Source organism: Polypterus senegalus, chromosome 10 (genome assembly GCF_016835505.1).
Source record: "Polypterus senegalus isolate Bchr_013 chromosome 10, ASM1683550v1, whole genome shotgun sequence".
In the NCBI taxonomy this organism is placed as follows: Eukaryota; Metazoa; Chordata; class Cladistia; order Polypteriformes; family Polypteridae; genus Polypterus; species Polypterus senegalus.
The window spans coordinates 132,323,134-132,343,278 of NC_053163.1; positions in this window are offsets into that span (position 1 = coordinate 132,323,134).

Below are 20,145 nucleotides of genomic sequence, written 5' to 3' on the forward strand. Positions count from 1 at the left end.
TTCCCAAACTAAATTTGAAATGAGGTGGAACTACCTTACTTCTGACCTGTCACAGCGGTTTTACATACTGTGAGCCACATTGATGGTGAGCCACACAACAAAATAAAGTGGGCTTTCCATAGGCGGCAGTGTTGCATAGGAAAATCTGCTTTGGAAAGCCTGGGAGACAAGATTTCCTTTCTTTATACTGCTGGGGGAGGGGGCAAGCTCATGTCTACCCCCCTTTTTTTTTGGGATTTTTTTTTTTGCACTTGACCTTGACAGTGACATCCTGCCAGACCCATCCCCGCTCTTGTGGGGCTTCCTTCCATGTCTTTGGCAGCCTAACGGAAAGCACCAATGATGCCACATGCTTTAAACAAAGATGCAGCAGGGAGGAAAGGAGATACCGCCTCCCGTCATGAGGGTTGCCATAGATATCTGGAAGCATGCCAACACAGAAAAGCCTCTTTTGCATGTATTCAAATGATGCATGAATAATTTATGATGCCGCATCTCTCCCAGCCATGAAACAAACAATGGGTTTTCGCAGTCCTGTGCCCTGCCCTTGCACATTGTATATAGCCTTAGTGAGCCGTGTGGGAACGGAGACGGGGAATGAAAGGATGCTGATTTGAATTCGTCCCCATCCCTTCGCTGTATTTCTGTAGACTCTTGTGTCACAGCCCCGTGCAGCCATGTTTAGAAAGAATTTTTTTGAAATGTCTTTTACTTGACGTTGTGATGTTTTTGGAATAAAGCTATGTTTGTTTTTGTACAATAACAAGACTCCACTGAGGCTACACTGCAATTTTTATCAATTTTGTAAGGTTTGGTTCACACATTATCAGTTAAAAATTAAAGACAACGTAAAGTGCAATTTTTGCATCTGCTTAATCAGAGTAAAAAGATGGCTGCCACATCTTTTTTCTAGGAGTTGCCCTATTCGTCATTTAGTGGTTGTTGAAGTTATTGGTTGAATCTTATGCCAAGCTTCTATATCAAGCTCCACAACTGATATGTTTATTTTTCTTCTTTTTGCTTATAGATTCTTTCATAAATCTTACAATATCTTGGAAGATGGCTATTGGGACAATTATGAACCCCTAAATATAAATTTATCCCATAAAAGAGGACGAGGACCAGAAGAACAGTGCTTATATGACTGCACATGGATGCACTGTAAAAAAAGAAGTACTTTCTTTGCTTCTTCTTAATTTTACATGTTTCAAAGATGGTTGCATTTGAATTCATTTGGCTGTTGTATTGAGCAGATGGTGGATGGATTTTAGTTTTTAACCCCTTTTCTATCACCAAACAAACTGCAATTTCTGTGCTAAACTGTGTAATATTGTTCTGGCAAACTAGATGTGGAAGTCACTTTCGGCAACAAATTCAAAACCGTGTACCATGTTCCACTATTGATTAGTTACTTTGAGGAGATTAGTAATATTTTTCTTCTCCTGGAAATGTAACTATTAATTAAAGTTTCACTGGCTTCTAACCATAATAGTTTTTGCTGGACATTGGCTAGGCACATATGGCAGTGTTCCAGGTAGTTCACATTTGAAGTTGGGTTTCAAAAAGGTCTAAATCCTTGCCAAAAAAAAGGACAGAATACAATTTGTCTTACTGTCACAGTTGAAACATGCAGCCACAGAGGCTAAACTTGACCTGATTTGTGTATGAAAAGCTGTTAAAGAAGGCAATGGTAGAGGCGCTCGAAATAATTTTTGGCATCAGTATGCCCCAATTCTGAAGTGCTGTCAAGTGGGAGCTGTGCTCTCCTCCTCACTATACAAGATCATTACTTAAAGAGAGGTGTGCTTTTTTGGATAGACAGATGTATCTTGAATCAACGGAATATCAAGTAGAAACGAGGAGCTAGTAAAGATCACATCCTGGCAAATTTAGATTTTGGCATTTGTTTTTGAAATACTATTTTTTTTTTTCTAAAATGTGTGATTGCTTGAGTAATAGAATAAATAAATGTGAAGACTAGATAGAGATAAATGTGTCCCATCAGAGTGAGTGGATTTTCCAGTCTGCTTAACATAATGGTAGATGCAGGAGCCCACTTACTGTTGCGGGCTTCTCGAAGATGTGCCGCAGCTGCTGTCGCAGTCCTGGAGTCGAGTACAAGGCTGATTATTAAAATATACACATATGTGTATGTTAATATTATATGTGTGTGTATGTTTAATATATTAAAATATACAGTGGCCTTTTTTTTCTTTAAAGAATGGGAAGGTGGTGGTGGGTACTTCTGAAAGTTAGCATGACAAAGGCAGGGTTCCTGTGAACCTTCTGCTCTCTGTGTTTGTGCTGACATAAGGCTCAATAGACCGGCATGGTTAGCATAATAAACTGAACCCTCAGTCGCTGTTCCATCATTATCAGCCATTCAGCACCCCCTCCCCCAAATCATAGACATTTAATACCGTCTGCAAGGAAGTCTGGCTTGGGGACAAGGGCTAGACACCAGGCACTGTCACAAAAGAGTGGGAAAAGGGCTGACTGAACACCTCTGTTCCAAGATGCCTCATGTTACTACAAATATTTGAAGAGAAGTACTGTACAAGGATTCTGTCATTGCCTATGGGCCACTACAGACCCCAATTTGAGGTTTTAGGTGTGTGACATTGTAAAGGTTTCTGTTTTTTTGTGACTACAGAATGATAAAGGCTATTTATAAAAGTTCCAAAGTGTGGAGATGGAACAGGATTATTACTCTTGAGTAGCTAATCATACTAGAAAAGAAAAAAATGCTTTTGACTTTCTACAACAGGACAGTATTTTGATACAGATTGAGGGAAAGGAAGTGGCCCCCTTTCAATTAATAAAACGTTGCAACTTGCATACACCAGGATCCTTAGAGTGCTTTTGTAAGGAAATGTGTAGTTCTAGAAGAGCTGACCATAGCAAGTTGGCTCATCATAAGGTACAGCATAAAAGAACTATACACTGCTGGTACCCATAATGATAATATTAAAGCTTAAAAAGAGCTTGATTAGAATAGGAGTACAAAACGTGCTCTTGGAGTTGGTGTAAATCAGCATGATTCCAGTTTCTAGGTGGTCTACGTATATATGACCTGTTGAAGCCTGGCCCCATAAAATTGTGTTATTCCCCTTTGTTCACCACTTCTGAGCATAAGAATGTGAGTTTGGTGCAACCTCCATCATGTTGTGGACTAATGCATGACAGATCAAGATGGACTAGATATTCTGAATAGAAAATGGCTTTTGGTATGTGTAACATTCTAGCCTAGAAATTAGCCAGAGCAATTTGATGAAAATGGTTGAAAAGTAGTTACAGTCACACTCACTACTAAAAACAGTATTCCTCTAAAACCAAATTGCTTGATTGTGGGTAGTATTTCTTGTGCTTTTGAGTTGAGCCATAAGAGGGGCCCAACAAAGCTGTAGTATCGCCATTAACTCCTGACTGAGTGCCATGCATTTGGAGTTAGTAGTTGTGGTCAAGATGGTCACCTCAAGTGTGGAATTGTAGTGGAGATGTGAATGCATTAAAATTGTGTGACCTAGTTCCAGGTATTTATTAAACACATACAAGAATGTTGTGACTTATAAATTGATTACACTAATTGTAATAACAAGTATTTGTGTGGCTATCCACAATGAACGTATGGAGAAAATCACTTTGGTACAAGTTGTTCTATTTGCAGCATCTTAATACATGTTTTATGTACTTTATCGTTTTTAGTTTAGTTTCTGCTGCCAGTTTGAAATTTGGCTCTGTACTTTCTAGTTTTATATTGGCCCTTCCAATTTACATGGAACACTGTCGTCATCTCATATCAATAGCTTTACTTTGCAAAAAAAACAGAGTGTTGTACAAAACGAGACTGGTTTAGGTGACCACATTAAGTATTTCAAAATGGTGGCCAAAACAACGGTATATTTAGGAGCTGCCTTATCATTTCCGTGACTGTTCCAAGTGAAATTGGCTGTTAACCACAACATCAATACAAGCTCATTGACAGCATTCCCATTGATGTGGGTCACACATAGAGTGTATGTCCTCGAAGAGATTTGTAATTTATGATAACCTTCAGAAAAAAATTAGTGAAAATGAAAGACAAATCAGACTTAGTCTGTTTGTGGTTTGTGGCAAGAAAACAGTGCTAGAGATAGGCATAGCCTCCTGACTTTGTAGTGGCAGGGAAATGATGGACAGACTGGGAAGGACCTGATTAGGAGAAGTGGCCAGTCTTATTATATTCTTGTGTTATTGTTGGATTTCTGTGCAAGTCGTTGTTTGTCCATAGAAAATAGATGTTTAGATGTTTGTGTACTCTGGGAACAGAGCTTCTTATGCTAAAGGTAGCCCATTGCGGCACTCCTTATGGGATTTTGGACTATACAAAAATAAATTGCATTGTATTGTAATGACTTAGAAGTTGTATCATCAGTCTAAGGCTATATAATCTGTTCACCTTGACAAGAGATGTGCTGAACTGTCAACTGATGACTGCTTTATGGCTAGTTATGTAAGACAACTGAGATAGCAGCAAGACAGACCTGGAACTCAAAAGCTAGTAATGATGTGCTGCAGATACCTTGCTCTTACTTACTTTTGTTCAGGTTATGCCAGAGGGGATATGAAATGTGAATGAAAACCATTCAAGATATCAACAGTGGAGGTGGCTTAAAGTAGCATTATCTGAGAGGTGCTCTTTATCATGAGGCTCATGATGTATGCCATTTGAAAGACTAGACATGTGTCTGCATTCTTGGCATTAGATCAGTTTAAGGTTGGCAAAGGACTGTGGTGAGGGTCAATCTTGTTTCCTGTCCAGTTTCTTTTTTTTTGTTACCAGATGCACTTATTAAGGTATATCTGACACAGAGAGTTTACCGTTTCATGTTTCTCTGTTAGTTCTGATTTAAAGTAAGCCGCTGGCCAGTTTTGATTGTGGTCTTCATCATACATTAGCTTAGTTTGCAGTCATATTTGACATGGTTAGGATGATAATCATTACCTATACAGAAAAATTTTAGACATTTTGATGGTTCTGTAGTTATTTGAAGTTTATTTTTTCATGTAATGGTAACGGTCCCTCAGTATTTCTGAGACAATGGTTCTGTGCTTGGCTCACTAGGAGGAGATAGTTTGGAAAAAGAAAGCTGAGTGTCTCTCAGCTAGCCAGGTGGAAATGTCGAACACTACTGGAAAAGAGAAAAGTGTTCTGATGAAAGTTATGGTAAGTACAGTTAAAGTGATATGTTCTGAGTAAGGCAGAATGGCCTCCTCTTGCCTTCAGGGCTCATTGGCATCCTCAGACACTTGTGGAAAATAAGTTTTTCGGGATTAAAAATGCTAAATTTCAGTTTCATAGTTGGTTGACGTTTATGTGACATCTGTAATTTACTGAAGGCTCATACTAATGTATTACTGGATGGAAATATCAAATTATATAAAAATGAGCCTAGGAAAGCAATTCAAGTGCTTACTGATTATAAACGGTTGTCTAATCTAGTTGTAGCCACATTTTCTCCCCAGGTAAACATACTGCTTTCTACACCCACTTCAAATGTAATGATCCATCTTCCTCCTGATGTAACGAGAATTTTTTTAATGAGTCAGCATGCATAAAGTATCTGTTCCAGGTGGATTATTAGGTTTTTTTTTAGAAAACTAGCAACTGATTAGCTGGTGTTTTTATAGACCTTTCTAAAGCCTCACTGAGAGAATCTAAGGTTTGAACTGCTTCAAAAGGCAGAAACTTTCATTGTGCCACAGAAAACAATATTGTTTTTTTTTTTTTTTTTAATATAATTGTTGACTAGTGGCTCCCATTGTGATGACATGCTTTAAAAGACTGCTGTGAGACACTAAACCTAAAATTCCAGACATTCTGGACCGCTTCCTGTTCAACTATTAGCACATAGGGTTAACAGAGGATGCCATTTCTGTTGTCTTCATATTATCTTGGCACATATAGATAATACAATTTGCCATTCCAGAGTACTGTTTATAATCTATAGCTCAGCATTTACCACACTTATTTCATCCAGATTTATTACCATATTCCTAGGTTTTGAACTTAATGTCACCAACTCCAACTTGATTATGGACTTCCTTACTGATAGATACCAGAATATTTGGGATGGCAGTATCACTTCCCTCACACTTCTGCTATAGTACTATCCATCCATCCATGTTAAGGGCTACGCTTGGACATATGCAGGTGGATGAGCCTATGGCATCCTGGATAATAAGCTATCTGTCTGAAAGAACGCAGTTTGGCTTATGAACTGAGTCTCTACTGTGGATGTGAGCAACACTGGAGCACTACAAGGGACAGTCCTGTCTCCTTTTCGTATCACTCTGCAGACCTCAGAATTTAAATATAACAGGAAGTCATGTTACTTGTAGAAATTACTTGATGGTTTTGTACTAATGAGGTGTATTGACATTAGGGAGTACAGGACTCTGCTGGAGAACTTTGTTTCTCGGTGCAAAAATAGTTGTGTGCAACTTAACATCAGCAAAACCACAGAACTGTTTATTGACATTTGCTGCACAAAAGAACCTTTATGCCTGGTCACTATTTTGAGTAGTACGTAGGAACTATATAAGAAAGGGTAGAGCAGACTCTTTTTTTTTTTTTTCCTTAGGAGACTGTGGTTCTTGGTGGTGGTGGTGGTGATATCCTTTGCATGTTCTACAGCTCTGTGATGGTCAGTGTGATTTTCTTTTCTGTGGTGTGCTGGACCAGTAACATTACTTCAAGACATTGCCAACAATTCAACAATCTGAATAACAGGGCAAACTCAGTACTGGGAGGCAATAGCAGAGGACAGAATGAAGACAACACTGATGACCATTATGAATAATGCTTCACATGTTTGCTTTGACTACATACAACTAATGAATTATTCAATGGAACTGTGTCCAGAAACACTGATGGGGCTCCTAAATACCTACAGCAATACACCTGCATAGTGCCTTTCTATGATTGCTCTCTTATCTTTAGCAAAGAAGTTTTTCCTTCATTTTTGTAATTCTTTTTGAATTTTTGTTTGCTGCATTTCTGTATTTATTCAGCTTCTCTAAAATCCTATGTTAACCCTTCTATCTATCTATCTATCTATCTATCTATCTATCTATCTATCTATCTATCTATCTATCTATCTATCTATCTATCTATCTATCTATCTATCTATCTAATGTAAGATAACATGGCACTATTCTTGGTGTCTCCTGATTTTGGAAACATGTGGGTGGTATACATTTGGTGGTGTTTAGCTAACAAAAACTTTTAATGATTCAGGTCTTCATGTATTTTTCAACTACAATTTCTGGCTTACATTTTGGGTTTTGGTAAGTTTTGGTGTGTTGATCTTTTGGCTTAAATCTCTATTGTTTTTCTCCTAGTGTTTTTCCTCTCATATCCTGGTCTTTGAATGTTTTGTGTATCTGTTTTTCTGTGAAGCAGAACAGTACTCAGTGCTGCAAATTGCTGAATAACCTGAATTGGAAAGTGGGTTCAAACAAAATAGGTGAGTTAATGCATATACGGGAGGACTTAGTGCTCTGAAAGTCAACTTTTGGTTTGGTCCTTACCAATGAGTGCCAAAACCCAAAAATTCTTTATATGTAGGTTAGTTCTGCAAAATTTTAAAGGAATACTCCCCTCAAAAGGATATGTTTCCCCTTTTACTTACCCTGTGGTTTTGTTTTGATGGCCAAGAAGTATTTCTAACCTCATGTTCTCATGGAGAATAGATGTCAACAACATTTCTGATATAATTGGCTTCAATGGGGACCAGTAGGGGCAAATGCTGAACAGCAGCAGATACTATTAAAATGTCCATGAAGGAATCTCAGGTTACTTGTGTCTATATATATCTATTTAGTGTATGTGCAGATGAGCTTGTGATTACCCCTCAATTGCCTGCAGTTTGACCATGGGCAAGCCAATTAGCTTGCATTTTTCCCAGCTCTGGAAATTTTGTTAAACTGTTTGAGATGGTGTAATCCATGAAATGTACCATGTAAGCTTATATTACTCAGTTTACCTTGGCCGGTAAATAGGCTCTGAAAAGTTGAATTAACAGACAAATGAAATGTTAAACACACTTGCACTGCTTAATATACAACATTTATGAATCTTTTTTTCTGCAGTAAACTAAAAGTGGTTTTAATATAATGGTTGATGTTTCATGTGACGGATAATGTTATACATCCAATAGTATGCCAGCGTAATCCAATTCAGACTTGTGAGAAGCTGAAATGTATCCTAGCATTCTTAGGTGTATGGCAGAGTGCCAGTCCATCATAAGATTCACTCACTCATATGTGGCCAATTTAGAATTTCTAGTTAACCTGACTTAAACGTCTTTGTGATATATGGATGAAGACGAAGTACTAGGACAAAGAACATTCAGACGTGAGAGGAAATGAGCAGTTTCCAAGTGAGGCAGTGCTTAGAAGCCAGATCCTGAAACTATAAGGCAGTGACACTAGCTAATGCACTTCCATGATGTCTTCCATGAAGAAGCAATAATTAGAAATACACTGTATGCTGTCTTGCAAAGTTGCCATCTTGCCTTGTATTTTCTATTAGTTTCTTTATCATTTGTATGTTCATTTGACATAAGGGAACTACATTGCATCCAGAAAGTATTCACAGCGCATCACTTTTTCCACATTTTGTTATGTTACAGCCTTATTCCAAAATGGATTAAATTCATTTTATTCCTCAGAATTCTACACACAACACCCCATAATGACAATGTGAAAAAAGTTTACTTGAGGTTTTTGCAAATTTATTAAAAATAAAAAAACTGAGGAATCACATGTACATAAGTATTCACAGCCTTTGCTCAATACTTTGTTGATGCACCTTTGGCAGCAATTACAGCCTCAAGTCTTTTTGAATATGATGCCACAAGCTTGGCACACCTATCCTTGGCCAGTTTTGCCCATTCCTCTTTGCAGCACCTCTCAAGCTCCATCAGGTTGGATGGGAAGCGTCGGTGCACAGCCATTTTAAGATCTCTCCAGAGATGTTCAATCGGATTCAAGTCTGGGCTGTGGCTGGGACACTCAAGGACATTCACAGAGATGTCTTGAAGCCACTTTTTTGATATCTTGGCTGTGTGCTTAGGGTCGTTGTCCTGCTGAATGATGAACCATCGCCCCAGTCTGAGGTCAAGAGCGCTTTGGAGCAGGTTTTCATCCAGGATGTCTCTGTACTTTGCTGCAGTCATCTTTCCCTTTATCCTGACTAGTCTCCCAGTTCCTGCCGCTGATAAACATCCCACAGCATGATGCTGCCACCACCATGCTTCACTGTAGGGATGGTATTGGCCTGGTGATGAGCGGTGCCTGGTTTCCTCCAAACGTGATGCCTGGCATTCACACCAAAGAGTTCAATCTTTGTCTCATCAGACCAGAGAATTTTGTTTTTCATGGTCTGAGAGTCCTTCAGGTGCTTTTGGCAAACTCCAGGCGGGCTGCCATGTACCTTTTACTAAGGAGTGGCTTCCGTCTGGCTACTCTACCATACAGGCCTGATTGGTGGATTGCTGCAGAGATGGTTGTCCTTCTGGAAGGTTTTCCTCTCTCCACAGAGAACCTCTGGAGCTCTGACAGAGTGACCATCGGGTTCTTGGTCACCTCCCTGACTAAGGCCCTTCTCCCCCAATCGCTCAGTTTAGATAGTCGGCCAGCTCTAGGAAGAGTCCTGGTGGTTTTGAAGTTCCACTTACGGATGATGGAAGCCACTGTGCTCATTGGGACCTTCAAAGCAGCAGAAATATTTCCGTAACCTTCCCCAGATTTGTGCCTCGAGACAATCCTGTCTCGGAGGTCTACAGACAATTCCTTTGACTTCATGCTTGGTTTGTGCTCTGACATGAACTGTCAACTGTGGGACCTTACATAGACAGGTGTGTGCCTCTCCAAATCATGTCCAATCAACTGAATTTACCGCAGGTGGACTCCAATTAAGCTGCAGAAACATCTCAAGGATGATCAGGGGAAACAGGATGCACCTGACCTCAATTTTGAGCTTCATGGCAAAGGCTGTGAATACTAATGTATGCCTACATGTGATTTCTAAGTTTTTTTATTTTTAATAAATTTGCAAAAACCTCAAGTAAACTTTTTCACATTGTCATTATGGGTGTTGTGTGTAGAATTCTGAGGAAAAAAATGAATTTAATCCATTTTGGAATAAGGCGGTAACATAACAAAATGTGGAAAAAGTGATGTGCTGTGAATACTTTCTGGATGCACTGTATAAAGACGTTTATGCCTTTGTTGCCTTCTCTTGCAAGGTGACTCAGCAATTCACAAATTGGGGAAACAGGTGTGAAGGGAATGTGGTGTCTTTAATTACATTGTGGTGCAAGCCTTCTTTGCCATACATACTGTATAGTGATAAACACTTGAATGAAGAACACAAGGGTGTGGTAGGCAGGCTATATAGGTTTTATAGTGTGACGTGTGGAGTAAAAGTCAAGGTGGGTCATGATTACTGTAAGTTAGTTAGCGTATTTTTAAAATCTCCTCTGGAGTAATGTGTGGCGTTTTGGTCTACATATTACAAAAAAGTGTTTGAGAAATTCTTGAGGAAAGAAACTAGGATTTGGATGTGCCCCTTCCACCCTTACCTCCTGCTTCTTGCTGTTAAGCTTTTAGCAATTAGCCAGCTTTCATTGTTTAGTCTGGCTATTGACATGACTTCCTCCAGATCTCATTTATAATTTTTATAAACTATTGCTGGCCATGTGAGTCTTCCTTTGGATGGAGTAATGGGCAATATTATTTGAAATGTAACCTATCATAACCCTATTCTGTGTTTTCTAATTCCTTACAGTGCCTCCATGTTCATGTAATACTAGAAAAAAGATCTTTAGCTGTGTAGGTAGCTTCTTCTTTGTGATCTTCGAGCTCATCTTTCTGTGAGGTGAATTGAGTTGTTATATCAATGTAGCCCTTCTATATTTGGGAGGTGTACACAACACATCAAGATAAAGATCATCAATGTTATGGGGATTTTGAAGGAAAGTTTTGCTTGATAATAAACTTCTGAAAATGCTGTGCTAAAAGCATATTCAGAAATGCATTTTCTTGTCTTATTTCCCTTTTGTGTTGTGAGTGTCACTATGATCCTATGCAATTCCGGGGCACTTTCAGGTAGGCGAGGAAAAGAGAATGTGGCAGAATATGTGTGTATATACAGTGGTGTGAAAAACTATTTTCCCCCTTCCTGATTTCTTATTCTTTTGCATGTTTATCACACAAAATGTTTTTGATCATCAAACACATTTAACCATTAGTCAAATATAACACAAGTAAACACAAAATGCAGATTTTAAATGATGGTTTTTATTATTTAGGGAGAAAAAAAACTCCAAACCTACATGGCCCTGTGTGAAAAAGTAATTGCCCCCTTGTTAAAAATAACCTAACTGTGGTGTATCACACCTGAGTTCAATTTCCGTAGCCACCCCCAGGCCTGATTACTGCCACACCTGTTTCAATCAAGAAATCACTTCAATAGGAGCTGCCTGACACAGAGAAGTAGACCAAAAGCACCTCAAAAGCCAGACATCATGCCAAGATCCAAAGAAATTCAGGAACAAATGAGAACAGAAGTAATTGAGATCTATCAGTCTGGTAAAGGTTATCAAGCCATTTCTAAAGCTTTGGGACTCCTGCGAACCACAGTGAGAGCCATTATCCACAAATGGCAAAAACATGGAACAGTGGTGAACCTTCCCAGGAGTGGCCGGCCGACCAAAATTAACACAAGAGCGCAGGGACGACTCATCCGAGAGGTCACAAAAGACCCCAGGACAACGTCTAAAGAACTGCAGGCCTCACTTGCCTCAATTAAGGTCAGTGTTCACGACTCCACCATAAGAAAGAGACTGGGCAAAAACGGCCTGCATGGCAGATTTCCAAGACGCAAACCACTGTTAAGCAAAAAGAACATTTTTCACAGAATTTTGCTAAGGAACATCTCAATGATTGCCAAGACTTTTGGGAAAATACCTTGTGGACTGATGAGACAAAAGTTGAACTTTTTGGAGGCAAATGTCCCGTTACATCTGGCGTAAAAGGAACACAGCATTTCAGAAAAAGAACATCATACCAACAGTAAAATATGGTGGTGGTAGTGTGATGGTCTGGGGTTGTTTTGCTGCTTCAGGACCTGGAAGGCTTGCTGTGATAGATGGAACCATGAATTCTACTGTCTACCAAAAATCCTGAAGGAGAATGTCCGCCATCTGTTCGTCAACTCAAGCTGAAGTGATCTTGGGTGCTGCAACAGGACAATGACCCAAAACACACCAGCAAATCCACCTCTGAATGGCTGAAGAAAAACAAAATGAAGACTTTGGAGTGGCCTAGTCAAAGTCCTGACCTGAATCCAATTGAGATGCTATGGCATGACCTTAAAAAGGCGGTTCACGCTAGAAAACCCTCAAATAAAGCTGAATTACAACAATTCTGCAAAGATGAGTGGGCCAAAATTCCTCCAGAGCTGTAAAAGACTCATTGCAAGTTATCGCAAACGCTTGATTGCAGTTATTGCTGCTAAGGGTGGCCCAACCAGTTATTAGGTTCAGGGGCAATTACGTTTTCACACAGGGCCATGTAGGTTTGAATTTTTTTTTCTCCCTAAATAATAAAAACCATCATTTAAAAACTGCATTTTGTGTTTACTTGTGTTATATTTGACTAAAGGTTAAATGTGCTTGATGATCAGAAACATTTTGTGTGATAAACATGCAAAAGAATAAGAAATCAGGAAGGGGGCAAATAGTTTTTCACACCACTGTATATACATATATATATATATATATATATATATATATATATATTCATTCTCTGTATGCCCAGTACACCATAATAGTTACTGGGGTGTCTAATACCTGTCCCCACCACCCCAACTACCTCCTTCTGGTCCAGAGTAGTTGTGACTACTTAAATGTCCCCCCAGGTTGTTGAGCTGTGTTACAGAGAGTGAGGCCCACAGCCTTTACTTTAAGGACTTGGCTACTGGCTCAGAAGCACTGATACAAGCAGATCAGTGTTTTCCAGGACAGAACAATGACATCTGGTTTGAAAGTGTTAATTCATATCTCAGCTATGCCAAAGCTCTATTTGATCACCCTGGAGATCACAGTAGAATTAGAGTGAAAAGGGCACACAGAAGTGACATTTGAGGTGATCTGAAAATGGATACTTTCCTTCCTTTGGATGCACATTGTTATCCTATACATTTTAGAAAGAACAGGACCTCAGAGACATGTTGTGTGGCCATTGCTACCACCTTTTTGCAAAACTGACTTAACAGCATGAAAATTAACACAACCCTTGCTTCTGTAATAAAGAACCCAAATGATCAGATACTCCAAAAGCACTGGGTTCAAAATTTTTATTTTCCAAGTAGCTCTCTTAAGATACGTAAAAATAAACAAACTTAAACATTTTCCAGGCTAAAAGACACATGTAGATAGAATTAATAAGCCCTTTCAATCTGTGAAATATTTGTTCAGGGACAAAGACTGGGTTCATTGTTCTGTAATCAAGACGGAAACTGTATTTTTCTTCCTGAAACTAATTTCAGAGCTTTTCTTTGACTGCCCAAGCTGAAGGTATGTTTCCGTGCAATTGCAAAACATTTCAACCACTTCTGTGGCATCCTTACAGAAATGGACCCAAACCCAGGGGTAAAGGCAGTCAGGACAGCATTCTACTTTCATCTGTTGGGTTTTGGAATGGTTTGAATCTATTAGTAAAATTTCTTCATTTTAGAACACAATTTCATGTGGCAAATGGATACAGTATATGCAATGATTGTGAAGAAATAATTTCAATTTGAAAAATACCAAACTTATTCTTTAACTTGGTGACTTCCCTTACCATGTTGGTGTTGCTGCCATGTCATACACTGATTTCTTTTTAAGCCTTGTAGATTCCTTGTGTACAGATGGCTGAACAGGGTCCAATCAGACTTTATAAACACAGCCTCCCCTTAGATTATCCAGAGGTGAAAATAGAACTTATCCCAAACAGAGGTGCTTAGTTCACTTGTCAGTTTAGCTTGCGTTTCAGCTGTCTGAACAAGCCTATCAAGAAGTGAATATAGAATATCTTAGCCCCTCTCTTGATGTGGTGTCCAATACATATTATTTTATTTTGGATGAATCAAATCAAAAGTTCATCAATGACTTTTAGCTCCGCTATACTTACAAGCATGCTTAAACATGGTGGAAATGCGTTGAGTTTATTACACATATTTTGATCATTAGGCCATATTGCCCAATCACCGATCTCCAGGTGTGTCTGTCATCTCCCACAATACCTTTTAAGTTTCTTAGTAGAACTCCAGAGTCAGTAGTCAAGCATCATGTTTCCTACCTCTGCTTAGGCCAAATACTCTGAATAGTAGTTTTCTGCAATTTGGCCTTAGAATAAAATTAATGCAACCCACTTTGTGGCATGTATGTATCTCCATTCTTGCTTGAGGGTGTTTTTGCATAGCATCCCAAGAATACCAGAGTTCACCCTAACTGAGAAGTCTGATTGCAGAGGTAATGTTGCCATTAAACAAGGACTCAGACTTTATGTAGTGTGTAATTTTCAAACTCTTGCACAAAGTGAAAATAAATAGTAAAGCTCCAAACAGCCAGTGTCCACCCTTTACCTTGTGAGTATTAGTCCACGCTGTGCCTCCACATAGTTCTTGTGGAGTGTGTCTAACTGGGCTTAAGTGATTCATTTGGCTTTCACTCTCTCATGGGCAAACAACATCCTCCAAGGTTGAGTCCCGTTCTATTATTTTACAGAAAAGATTTTCCTTGTTTGTGGGTGAACCTTTATAGAGGACGCATTTAGACTAAGGCTTCCCATTTCAAGACTTCAAACAACATGGCTCTAGAGATTCTTTAGGCATAGGAGCCCCAACTGCTAGACAATGTAACGTTCCTGGGATAGGAAACATTAATAAATCAGTCTAACTAGTGTAAAATTGTGCTTTTTAATATTTCTTTTCCAGTACACACATTTTGCATTCCTTTGTAGCCCAATTATTAATAATAATTGCTATGTTTCCCTAGTTATTTGGAAGCCCCTCCAATGTTTTGCTGTGGTTCATCTCGATGTTCCTTATGCATTACACACTTCTGATAATAGCACAGGTCTGCACCAAAATCCTTCCATGCAAAAGAAGAAATCAGTTTAGGTGTGCTGAATCATTTCTGAAATTGGAATTTCCCTACCGCAGGCTGTTTTCATAAGATAACAGATTCAGTAAAAGAATAATATTTTGAAAAAAAAAATTATTTTCTTTAATAAGTTATATTTCTTTTATTCATATGTATATTTTGTGCTCAGAATAATATTTTAAGTATATTTTGAGCTGAATAATCACTGTCTTCCTCATTAACATTAGCTTGGGTGTAAACAAACCGAAAATCAAATATTTGTTACATATTCTTTGCTCTGTGATTCTTTCTCTCTTCTTATTCCATCAAAATAGCCATGTATTTATATTTAGGTGAAAAGATGCCCCTTTTAATACCCAGAATAGAGAAAGTTGTTGTTATATGTTTTTACAGAAATGTGCAAATTTGGGTTAATCCGTCTAATATTTTGACCTGGTGACAGGTAAGTAAACAGTAAGAATGCACACCCTAACCCTTTATTGACAATAAAAAACAGCGTGTGCCACAGTTTTCTTGGGAATACAAAGATGCAAAACTACGAGAAAGTAGTTGAGGAGCTTCTGTGTCTTTCTGTCAAGTATTTAGGTGCAGCACATCTTTAAAAATCCTTTTGCTATACTCTCATTTGGATTAATTTACCTGAGGCCATGGGAGTGATTGCAGATGAACATACAGATAGGTTCCATTGAAGCATCGCTCAAATGGAGACATTACGGTAGAAATTAGTGAGTGAGTCTGTGTTAGCAGACCTGTTGGTCATTTCACCGTTGAACATCTTTTAAGGATTATAAATATGTGGTATGTATAATTTTTTGAAGTAAATAATTTGGTTTAAAAATATTTTGTTGTTTTTTTTTCTCTAAAATAGTGTTTTTTAATTTAAAACCTTTATTTTTCAAAAACTGGATGTGATAGAGTGATTCTTTTGTCAGATATACTGTATATTCAGCACCTTCAAATCTATAAAGAATACCTGAAAAATTTGATGAAAGAATTTTTTTTTTTTTTGCAGACCTGTGTAGTCTAAAGATACTTGCCAATAAAACTAGAGAATGCCTGTGTGCTAAATTGTATTTTAGGGGTTTAATTGTTTTTTTTTTTCTGTTGCAAATAAACAGTCAGATACAATAACAAGACAGTAAGAAAGTTAGCATTTGTACCTGACTCTGTTCAATGTGAATTAAGTGCTTAAGGTAAAAAGTTGAGGATTAGCTGTAGTAGTCCACTCTGTTACAAGCAATATTTTAAACATTTTTATTAAGAAGCAAAATGGAAGATGCTACTGATAGAAATTTTGGACTAGTGAGATTAAGAGCAGGTATTACGTATGTCATTTAATATTTTAGCAACGATTGGCATCTCTTTAAAAACTGGGAAAAACAAAAACCTGTAGCCATCATGGCCCACTGGGATAGAAGGCTCTCCAGCCATGAACTAAAGTTACAAATTATGAAATATGGGGCGTTTTATTTTGAAAACGTTTTGTGTGTTATTTCTACTACAGCATAATATCAGTATATACATAAGTAGGCTTCACAACTGTTCATACAATGGTGTTTCCCAAATTTGCATAATAAACTGAACTGTGAAAACAAAACTTGGGTGAAGCAGTTAGGTGTATATTGCCCTTCAATGGCACAAGGCATTAATGGTTACCAAGACTTGTTTACCATAGAAAGAGCATTCACAGCAAAACATTCTACATAATGTATCTTTTTTTGTCTCCCTTAAGCAGAAGTTTAGATTTTCAAACCAGGTAGTTCAGTATGTCTGTGCTGTCTCTGCCTCAAGCTTTGTTGCATGTTCTTTTCATCTTAAGAACATTTTTTTTTACTTCAAATTTGGTTTACTCCAAGTCTCACCATATAATTGTCAATCAGAATGACAATGTTTCCCATGTGGCAGAAGTTATTTTAGGCATGAGTTTGTAGTCAGTTTAATGTTTAAGTTAACTAGTTAATTATATTTTGTGCAGGTGTATGTACATATTTGGGGGACCATTGAGAATGCCACTTTAAACTTCTTGCATCTAAACATCAGCTCTCTACTGCCCACATTCCTATTGGGAATCCAGGAGTTTTTAGGGACTCTTTTCCAAGGTCTGTGTTTGTAAAGATGGTAATGCAGCCTAGTGTTTCTCCATTGCACTTGGTAAGCATAACTCACCCAATTTGTGAAGCGGAGGGAGACTGTTATATTTTACACTTATGATGTGTAGTTTACTTTTGTTTAAAAGTAAGTTTGAACTAAATATATAATTAATTTTTAAATATCTGAAATTGTTTTTGTATATAAGGGTTTTTTTAACCATTCTTGTGCACATCTAAACCACAGGAGCACCATGCTGACGTCATTCTTTCTGATGGTTTCCTTATTACTAGTAAAAGGTTTCACTAATTGTCCACATAACCTGTTTTCCTGGCTGGCACAACTGACATAAAATTCACTTTTGCCTTTTTATGACATGCATATTCTTGCAAAGAAGGGCTTCCATATCTAGCTAATCAGGGAGCACACTGGGCCGATTTTATCCACTCCAGCAGTTTTTGAGGATAGTGTCAGCTAGTCTGAGCTGCGCTCCTGCTGGAGGCTTTCAAAGTGTAACTCGCAGGGTGTTGTTGTAATCCTCCAAGTGTTGTTTAGAAAGAGGCTTGTGTCATGAAGTTTATCCCTGGTGAGATCTGGGGATTCCGCCATGCTTGGTAAGCATGTATGAAGAGCTATCTCATGGCTGAGTAGCGACTCCGTGGGTGGGCTGCGGTCAATACTGCACTGTTCACTGACTGGACAAAACAGGATAATCTGCCATTTTTCAGATCAGCTGCCCTCCCAGTGGATAAGTCATTGCCAAGGCTCCTGTTGAAGAGTATTGGCTGACCCAGAGGATCCTTGACCTCTGAATGCTTTTGACACCCTTTACTGTCTTTTTTTTTAATAATCCTACATGTTTTGCATTTTGTATACATAGTTTTTAATTTTAACGCATTTTATCATAGCTTAATAGTGCCCAGAAAACAAATCTTGAACAAGGCAACTTTTCAAAGATGCATATTATACCAAAGCACCCAAATTTATTAGCCATTTATCACATTAAATTACTGGCATTATATATTGCTTTTAATTGTTATAACAAGTATAGTATTTCCTTTATTGAGAACCACTTTTCATTAGTGTACCCGGTCCCGCTTCACTCTGGTCCAGTTGTTGCTGTGAATTGCTGAAATTTGTCTTCTGTGAGAGTTGTATACTTCTTGGCCTTCACGTTAGTAGAAAGTTGAGAAGGTGAACACTCTGCTTTTTCTGTGTTGTTTGCTAAACCTCCTGTTTTATTTATGGCAGGCATAAGTGCAGATCTGCACAAGCACTTCACTGTCACACACACGAAAATAAATTCACACAGATACAAGTTTTCATCTTTTACTTATTTATTGTAAGTTAGATTATACATAATAATTGAAATTCACATGCTGCTAAACAGCAAACAGAACATCTTACAATCTTAAACAAGTCAGCCTTTCCCTGCATCTAAGAAACTCATCAAAAATAGACGTTTTCAAGGAGGATTGCTGCTACCCTTGCATTTCGGATTTTTTCCTGGTCAGTGCTATTTGACATCTGATCTGAAACTCAACTAGATGATAGTCATTTTTCCTTTGTTCCGCTATCCCGGACTCCTGTGAAGAGTATGTGTAATCTATACTTTTCAGAAACTCAAATATACATGGTGTATATATTTGGCTGCTCTTTCTGTCTTTTGTCAGTGGACAGTACTCAGGTACTAAGAAAAACCGTTCTTCCCCACTGACTCCGTAGATTCTCTTCACAAATAAGAATGGTCGCTCTGTAATTTTGATATGCTACACGGCTGCTGTCTTTGTCCATCTGAAGTGACACAAAGGAATATATATGCTTGTTCTGCCTTTAAAAAAAATGGTCTGGGTTTTATGAATGAACCCACCTACTCTCTCTTGGACCTCTTAAATTGGATTAGTTGTAAAGAATAGCTGTACTCCCTGCTTTTTGTCAGAAAGTAGGCCCATTGTCTTTACCTCTGTGAAACAAAACTAGTGAAGACATTTTTAGGTGATATGGCCGTTCGAATATGGAGAGAATGGACTGCAACCCACAAAGCAGTTGTATATCTTCCACTGTTCAAATCACCTAGCCTACTATGGCTTTAATAGTAGAAATATACACACTTACAATGTTGACCTCTGATTTCTAAGTACATCTATCCATCATCTAACCATCTTATTTCAATTGTTGGGATTAAATTGGTCACTAAATAAATCTAGCAGTGAGGCATTCATTAATTCTTTTTGAATCTCCCATATTCAGCAGAGGGTCATGGGGATCCTGGGCTATCCTAAACCAAAAATCTTTGGCATGAGGAGGTTCCGCCATTTGGCACATTGATGCACACATCTCAATTCATTCACATTAGGACAATTTAGTGATGCCAGTTAATGTAGCATGCATTTTGGGGTGTGGGAGGAAATCTGATGTAACTAGAGAAAAATCGAAGAAGAAACTCGGGGACATGGGCAAGCTCTGTAAAGACAAGGTCCAGACCAAAAATCTGGATCTGAGAGGCATCAGCTATAGCTGATGGTGTTATATTAAGACAGACAAAAAGACTATTTTTGCTTTGCACCCTCCCTCACCGTAACCTATTATCTATGGGGTAGGAGCGAAAGCTTTAGATTCATTAAAAATTTCAATCTCCGGTTTTTGATGGGTCTCAGTGTTTTCGGGTCTCTTGATACTGAAAAGATTGATATCTCGATAAAGAGTGTGTCTGTCTGTTCTGTCTGTGTGTCTCAGTTTCTTGAGTATGGTCTAGGGCTAAAATGGCTGGACAGAAAAATACCAAATTCGAAACTTAAGCCTGTTATGAGATGACGATGTGCTGACTAGTTTTTGAGCCAAATCGTGGAAGAGAAAGAGA